This window comes from Orycteropus afer, unplaced genomic scaffold (assembly GCF_000298275.1).
Source record: "Orycteropus afer afer isolate SDZICR_OR568_19922 unplaced genomic scaffold, OryAfe1.0 scaffold00018, whole genome shotgun sequence".
Classification (NCBI taxonomy): Eukaryota; Metazoa; Chordata; class Mammalia; order Tubulidentata; family Orycteropodidae; genus Orycteropus; species Orycteropus afer.
In genome coordinates, this window is record NW_006921605.1 from 8,914,175 (window position 1) to 8,923,209 (window position 9,035).

The window sequence follows — 9,035 nt, forward strand, 5'->3', positions numbered from 1 at the left end:
ATTGGGCATGGCAGGGTTTAATGAAATGTTCTAAGCTCTTAGGCTGGTGCTCAGTGTATAGTAAACACAGAGTAAGTGTTAGTCATTGTGTTGGGAAAGCAAGGTCAGCTTCAGGCACTTTGACAGATACCCTGGCCCCAATGCCTTTGTTCCCTTTGTCTGTCATAGACCTGCTGCTGGCATCTAAACTGCTGTTGGAGATTTATGTCTTTGGCTAAGGCATTTTCTGTCGCTAGCTTAAAATGCACATATGCTACCGAGAACCCACATATTAAATTGTTATCAGCTGTGTAGGCCTTAGGTGAATGTTTTTACTGGACCCTTTCATATAACCTTAAATTTCTGTGGGTAGCTTTCACAGACATCCCATTGGTGTGTTACTCCCACCCTATGAAGGAGGTGGGCCAGAAAGTATTAATGTTTTTAATTTCAGAGTTACTGTTCAGAAACATTAAGTAACTTGCTAAGGTCACTTGACTTGTAAGAAGGAGACAGTGAAGGCAGGTGAGCCGCTTCCCAGGCCCCTGCTTCTGGACGACCCCACGGGAAGTGCTCACCATGCTGCTTTGGGCTGGTGGGATCTGGGAGCTGACCTGTTAGACCACCGTCTTCTCCCCATCTTGGGTGAGGCAGAGGTAGGTTGGGAGGGCAGCCTGGGATGGCCTCTCCTCTCTGTAAGGGAGACTGGCGCACTCTCTTGCCCCACAGGGTCTTAGCCATAGGATCATTCATGTCACACTCTGCTCACAGATCTCTGGTGGGTTTCCCACTACTGCGGTGTCAACACCAAATGCTCCATAGTCTGCCCTGTGCACCACTGCAGTCCTTCTCCCCCGCCCTCGCACCACCCTCCACCATGCTTAGACTGCCCTCACCACCTCCCCCTGCCCCTGCACCAACCAACCCTCCACCATGCTCACTACCCTCTCCGCCCCAGCAGTCCTTCTCCTCTGCACCCCTTGTTCCCTTCTTCAGAGTGCCCTTGGCCTTCCTCTTCACCAGCCCAGGTCCCATCTGCCCCCCAAGGTCCAGTCTGCCCTGACCACCAGCTGGACCTCATCCTTCCCAATGTTTCCAAGCTCCTAGGCTGCTGACGGTCTAGCTGCCTCATTTGGCACTTTGGCCTTGTTGATTCTGAATTATCTCTTCATGTGTATGTGACTGATTAATTATAAGCTCCCTGGATTTAGATAATAACCCTTCATCAACAAGGATTGAGATATTAGACATTAATTACTTCTCAAAATTAATGAACTTAACCCTTTAATGAGGGTGTTAGAAGGAACTCACTAAGCGTGCTGTAAGGATGACAGTGAAGCCAGAGAAGTAACAGGCTCATGACGCTGGATGGCCGCAGCCAGATTCCCACTGGTCACTTCGGGCCATGCCTTTTAGCCTGTATGGGCTCCTGGCCTCATGGGGAAGAGGTGAGGCGTAACTGCAGTGCTCCCAGACTCTTCCATGATGGACTGTAAGGGCCGTTGAGGGTGGACATGTGCCCTGCAGATATGGCCTGGCTGCAGGAGGTGCCCACTGTCCACGTGATCATTTTCTTTTTTCATATTTTATTCTTGAAATACAAGACCATTTCCATTCTACTCCATGATACATCTGAATTCTATTTTAATGCACAAAGGATGTTTTAAAGCCAATTGATGCTGTGGAAGATGCTTCCCAGTGCCCCTGGGGTATATATCAAAAACCTGATTTTGAAAAACTTGAATGAGGTGATCTCTTGGATCCCATCATCCATAAGATTCTAATGTTCCTCTCTCTCTCTCTCTCTCTCTCTCTCACACACACACACACAGATTATATACATATGTTTACTTCTTGAGGTAAAATTTATATAGCAAAAAATTAATGGAGTTTCGTTCATTCACAACAAGTACTATTGGCATAATGGTTAGGTACTCAGCTACTAACTGAAAGGTAGGTGGTTCAAACCCACCTGGCGACTCTGTGGGAGAAAGACCTGGCAGTCTGCTGCCATAAAGATGACAGCTTAGAAAACCCTATGGGACAGTTCTGATCTGCTCCTCTGTTACATGGGGTCACTAGAGTAAAAACTCAACTTGACTGCAGGCAATAACATTAGTCATAATGTGGTCCAGCCATCACGGCTCTCAAGTTCTCAAATAAACTCATTACTCTGAAAGGAAACCTCGTGCCCACTAAGCAGTCACTGCCCATCCCCCTCGATCCCTGGCAACACTAATCTGCTTTGCTCTCTATGGATTTGCTTTTTCCAGACATTTCATATAAGCAGAGTCACAGAATATGTGCTCCTTTGTGTCTGGCTTCTTTCACTCAGCATAATGTTTTCAGAGTTCATCTGTGTCATAGAATGTATCAGAACATCATTCTTCTTCATGGCTGAATAATATTCCATTGTATGAACCTTTTGGCTGTTGTGAATAATGCTACTGTGAACATTTGTGTACAGGTTTCTGAGTACATGTTTTCAGGTGTTTGAGGTATACTCCTAGGAGTGAAATTGCAGGTCACATGCATGAATCTGTGTTTACTCTTTTGAGGAGCAACCAAACTGTTTTCCACACTTAAGGCACCATTTTCCATTCTTTACGTATGTATTGTATTTAAATTTTTCTGTCATGTTTTATATATATGCACACTTTTTAAAGCAGTTACACCTCAAATATGATACTCTGGGCCACCATAACCAACTACCATGACTGGTCTCTGGCTATGCCTTTAGGAGTGGTGGGTGTGAGGGGAAAACTAAGGGTCTTTGCCTAGTTGACTCCTCTGCTCGGCCAATTGGTGTCTTTTATGTCCTCCCCTCAGCTTCAGCCAGTCTGCTGTCACATCTTACCATGAGAGGACCTGTTTCCAAGCCTCTCCCTGACCCTCTCTCCCTCTCATCTCTTAACTTGGACTAGAAAAGCTAATCTACGCCACCATTGGAGTCATGATTAAGGAAGAGTTGGAGGCAGGGCACTGAGTGAGGACCTGAAGCGTCTCGCATCAAGAGGCTTTGGAGTAACTCCATCCACTGCAGGGACCTTTTTCATCTGTATGTGTCGGTACCAGCAGAACTGAGGTTACCAGGAGACTACTGTCTTAGTTACCTAGTGCTTCTATAACAACAAAAATGCTACAAGGGGATGGATGCGAAGAACAGAAATTTATTTTCTCATGGCTAGAAGTCCAAAGTCATGGTGTGACTGTAGAGGAAGGCCCTTCCTTGTCGGGAGCCCCAGGAATTTCTTGGCAGTTCTTGGAGTTCCTTGGAGCTTCTTGGCAGTTCTTGGAGTTCCTTGGAGCTTCTTGGCAGTTCTTGGAGTTCCTTGGAGCTTGCCATTCCTTGGCATTTCTTGGTGTTCAACTTCTCCCGATGTCTTTGTATCTAGTTCGTTTTTTTTTTTTTCTTTTAATAATTTAGAAGTAGTTAGGTTTAGGATCCAACCTATTTTTTATGATCTCATTACCATAACAAAATGAAAACCCTATGCAAACAGGATCACAGGTGGAGGACTTCAGTATATACTTTGTTGGGGGAACAACACAATTTCATCCATACCAACTTCCCTCTAGCAAAGCAGGGTAACACTGTAGCTTTGGGTCCCCACAGCAGCTTCTTGCTTTACCCAGTAACTGAAAGTTCTTAATTGGAATCAGCTACCTCCTTTCAGTTCTTAATTGGAATCAACTACCTCCTTTCAGTTCCTCTGGAGGTTCACATGCTTCAGGAACCAGACCCCACAATATCCACTCAGCTCCCACTAGGCAGCCCACCATCCCCTTCACTGTGTCATTTGTCTCTTGCTGACCTGGTAGAAAGACTCAGAGCTTGGAAGAAAGAGACCAAAAACACCCAAATAAAACCCACTGCCATCAAGTAATTCGAGCCCCTTGAGGACAAAGTAGACTGCCCCTTAGGGTTTCCAAGGCTATAAATCTTTACAGAAGCAGACTGCCTCATCTTAATCCCATGGAGTTGCTGGCAGGTTCAAACTGCTGACCTTTTGGTTAACAGCCAAAGCCTTAATTGCTGCACCACCACAGCTCCTAGGGAAGGGAGAGGGTGCTGCACTTATATCTTATCTTGGCCACGTTGAAGTCTTCTCCCCACGGGCTCAGCCCTGTGACCCTTGACCTCCCCGTTTGGACTCCCTTCTCCTATGAAGTGATCATGGTTGGGGATAGGGTGGGAGGTAAGGAGTGGATCAGGCAGGCCATCCTGGGGCTGGAGCTGTGAGGAGGACCTAGGGGAGTCCCTCATTAGTTCTACTCGGAGCTCATTACCGGTGTGCGCATCACTGGGTGAAAAATGGTTGTTGTCGGGACGGTAATGAATACGCTGCTGTCAGTGTTGATGTGATTGCAGTAATGAAGAGAAGTCAGCCTTGGCAGGAGGGGATGCTCCTGGCTGGGGCTGAGCGTGGCTGTGCTGTGTCCACTGCCCCTTCTCCCCTGCCCAGAAGCCAGAGGTTGCACGTGGTGTGGAGACAAAGATGTCAGCATTTAACTCCTTTCTCCTAAGGCCTTGGTGGACAAAGACCCAAGAAGGTGCTGGAACCACCAGGAGAAAGGAGCGTTCATCAGCCCCTGGGGGAGGCAGAGGGTGTGATAGGCTCCTTGGCCTTGGCCCAGGCCTTGGTCAGGGGCAAGCAAGACCCATTAGTGGACAGTGGTGCTTTTGACGGCTCGCCTCCCTCGCAGAGCCCTGCATCCGAGAGCAGCCCGCAAGAAGGCGTGGGGAGAGACACACAGTCCATTGTCTGCACCCCTCTGCTTGCCACCTCGCCTGGAATGTTCAAACTTATTGTATCTCCAGGAACTTGGAATGTCCAGCCCTGGGGTACACTGGGTGTGGGGGGAGCAGGCCGCATCTCTGCTGTGGAAGTCCTCAAGGGGCCCAGATTCTTTGAGGAAAGGCTAAGCGTCCACTAGAGTGCCTAGGCTCTCCCTGGACCCTCTCTCCTTCTCCCCTTTCCATTTGGACTGGGCAAGCCAATCAACACCATGCTTGGAATCTCTAAAGCTAAGACGTGCCTCCTAGATGCTGACAGATGGGGAGAAGGGAGTAGGCCGATCACAGAGCTGGGCCTGAGGGTTGTCTGGGGGATCGGAGGGTGACAGGATGAGGGATGCTGCTCCATCTGGGCGCTTGGACACATCGTCAGAGCCCAGATGTCACCCGCCTCGTGATGGATGCGAGTGGGTGAGAACACAGCTTCCCAGGCCCACTCCCAGAGCTTCTGACTCAGTAGGTCTGGGATAGGGCCTGGGAATTTCCATTGTAACAAATTCCCAGGTGGATCCCCGCCCCTTGAGAGGACCGGCCTAGAGATTTGAGGAGAAGGTGCTTCTCTTTAGGCCCAAGGAGGGGGCCATGGTGGTGAGTGTGCTGATCTGCCCCCTGGGACTCAGTGTCTCCTTCTACTGCTGAGATGAACCTCTAGCAAGTTACCCCAGGACCTGGGAGGTGAGCAACACCTGGTCATTCCCTTCCTCCTCTCCTCACCAGGAGAACCTCTTGCTTCTAATGTCCTTCATTAAAAACAAAGCAAAACTAAAAACGAAAGCCAGCCCAGAGGCCTCCTCCCTGGGAGAGGAAGAGCAGGGAGTGAAGTTGCCACCAGCCGCAGCAGCTTTTGCTTGATATTCCCAATGTGACCCGGATGTGTTGATGGATAACAAAATCCATGCTCCTCTATTGGTTCAGCAAGCATTTCACAAGCACTACTATGTGCCAGGCACAGGGCTGAGGACCCAACAAGGGCTAAATCAGGCTTTTGCTCTCAAATTACTCATGGTCAAGTAAAGACATCAGGCCTATTATAGTGGATAATACAGGACCATGTGGAAGGTGCTAAGTACAGGTAGGAACCAGGTGATCTAGGAGTCCTGAGGGGTGACCTGAGGATACTGCTCCAGAGAAGTCTTCATGGAAGAGGTGATGATGGAGCTGAGGTTGTATAGGAAGAGGGGGAGCCCCATCTTCCTTAGAAAACACCGGGACCTTTGTTTTCATCCATAGTACTACAGCAGTCATGCATGGCAGATGTGCACACCACTTGGCCTCAGTGAGAGGCTTCCTCAGAAGTGGCCCCTGCCTTTGGGGTCCTTACAGTCAGGGACCACACATTGTTTGGTGTCAATGATCTCCTAAAACCATGAAACAGTGGACAAAAGCATGGTGACCCTCCTGACTTGCACACCTGTGATGAGCAAATGCACTTGGGGTTGGTGACCTTCTTTGCCACTTCCCTCTTTTAACTGTTTCTAAGTGTACAATTCAAGGACATTAATTCCATTGACTATTTTATGCAGCCCTCTTCACCATGTATTTCCAAAGTTTTTTATCAACCCAAACAGAAACTCAATACCCTTTGAGCAACATTGCCCTTTCTTCGGAAGCTTCTTGGATGGAAGGCCCTGGTTTCTTTGTAATCCAAACAAAAATGATAGATGTCTCATCTTTTTGCTTCTCCTTAAAGTTAAAGCCCAATAGGATATGTGCTTCTGCACTTGTGGTCCAGAGGCAGGAGGAAGGCACTGGGCCAGGCACCAGAGTTGGACCTAGCCACGTGCTATGGGTGGAATTGTGTCCCCCCAAAATACGTATTGAAGTCCTGGCCCCTGTATCTATGGATGCAACCCTATTTGGAAATAGGGTTTTTCTTTTGTTAAGGTAATGGGGTCAGATTAGAACAGGGTGGGCCCTGAACTTAATGACTTCTGAGTGGTATCTTATTAAAAGAGCACAGTAGTCACAGAGACAAACACACAGGGGAAGCAGATGCCATGTGAGGGCTTGTCTACCAGCAAAGAAATTCCAAGGATGGCAGACAGTCCCCAGAACTTAGAAGAGAGGTGGGACCAACACAGCCAAGACCTGGCTTCAGACGTCTGGTCCCCAGAACTGTGAGAAAATGAACTCCGCTGTGTGGTCTTTGTGTTACGGCAGTTCTAAGGGACTGAGACAAAGCCCTGTTTTTCCCACCACATGTGTTAGGAAACTGAGACACAGGGAGCTTGGGCAGCCTGCCAAGGCCACGTAGGTAGTAACTGATGGGTTAAGGGGTAGACCCAGAAGTGGGCTCCAGAGCCTTTGTTCTCAGCCATGAGGCTGTACTGGGAAGCTGAAGTCCCACTCAGGAGGCATTCTCATCCCTCCTGCTTCCCCTCTAAATTCCTGACAAGGCACAATAGAGCAGTGGCAAAAAGGGCAAGGAGGCCACATGTTCTGACCTCCTCTAACCCCACAAGAGGAAGACAGAATCACTATCAGTAGCCCAAGGCCTATTCCTACAAGGCCAGACATGCTGCCTCCCTCTAGCCCTTTCACCAACCATTCCTCCCAAAGCACCCACCACCTCTCTCCTGGGTTCGATAATTCACTGCAGTGGCCACGCAGAACTCACAGATTATGGGGTTCATTAGGGAAGCCCCAGATTATAATTCAAGTTCAGGAAAAACGCTCAGTCTCTCTCAGCCCGCCGTCTCTCACCCAACAGTCTCTCACAGTCTCTTTCCCAGCAGTGCATGTCCCTCGGTGTCTCTCTCAGCAGTGTGTGTCTCTTGTGTCTCTTTCCCAGCAGCGCGTGTCACTCAGGAGCATGTTCCTTCTCAGCAGTACGTCCTTCTCACCCAGTAGTCAGAGAGAGACCTCTGCCTCTAGGAGGCCTCCTTTTGAGCTTGGCAGAGTGGCCAAACTAGCCAATCATAGCATCAGAATTCTAAGCACCTGAGAGAGAGCGACCTTCCCAGAACATTGCTGCAGTGCTACTCCCAAAAGAAATACTCCAGGTGGATAACTTTTACAATCAGGAGCTCCTCAGTGGCTCACAGCAAATTCCACCATGGAGTTTACAAAGACTTATGGCTAGAAAACCAATACCAGATAATTTACTACACCACGGTGGTGATAGCTACATGGACTAGCCCATAAGTTGGCCTGCCTTTGCCACTCATAGGCTAAATGACCTTGGCCACATTGTGTAGCTTTTCCAAGCCTCAGTTTCCTCACCTATTAAATGTGAGTTTATGATAAATAAATCTCCCTCATGCTTACAAGGTTGTTGAGAAAATTGTCTGATATAATGTTTGAGAAGGGCCCTAATATGGTACCCAGCATGTGAGGACTCACTATGTGAATCAGAGGAGCTGCTTCAGGGCCCCAGTCTTCACCCTCTACCCACCCATCTTCTGACCTATCTGCTTGGGACATAAACATCCTAGATCAGCCCTCATGGGCCACCTTCCCTAGGGACCAGGTTTCCTCCTCTTCTCAAGCTTCTCTTGGGTCCCCATGCCTGTTTTCCAAGAAACAGAAAGCACCGGAGCACCCCAGGACCCAACTCCATGGAAGGAAGCATCATGGAAAGATGCAATCTGATACATAGAGTCATCACCATGACCACCATCAGCACCATCACCATCATCATCACTATCATCACCATCACCATCATCATCCCCATCTCCACCATCCCCATCACCACCATCACCATTACTATCACTATCACCATCATCTTCATCACTATCATCATCATAAGCCGAAGAAAACCAAACTCATTGCCGTCGAGTTGATAGTGGCCCCAACTTGGGTTTCCAAGGCAGTATCTCTGTGGAAGTAGATTGCCTGGCCTTCCTTCTGAGGAGTGGCTGGTGGGTTTGAACCACCAGCCTTCTGGTTAGCAGTCAAATGCCCTAGACACTGTGCATCATACTGTATTTTATTAAACCTAAGAAATGTGCCATTGTAAGGCATGTCATTTGTTTATGAGCTGCTAAGAAAGAAAATAATGCCACCATTTAATCTATAATAAGATGCATTTGGACCCCAGAGATGTAAAAATGTGAAAAGATGTGCATTTGGAATCAATGAAATACAGTAGTCACCACTGTTTATATAATGCTGGGCTCTGTTTTCAGTATCACATGGGTATTAACCCATTTAATCCTTACAACAGCCCCTATGGGTTTGGATGTGGGAGTATGACCATTCTTTCAATCAAAAAATGAGCTTGAAGAGTTGATTCAAAACATCTAAGATGCTCGTGTTG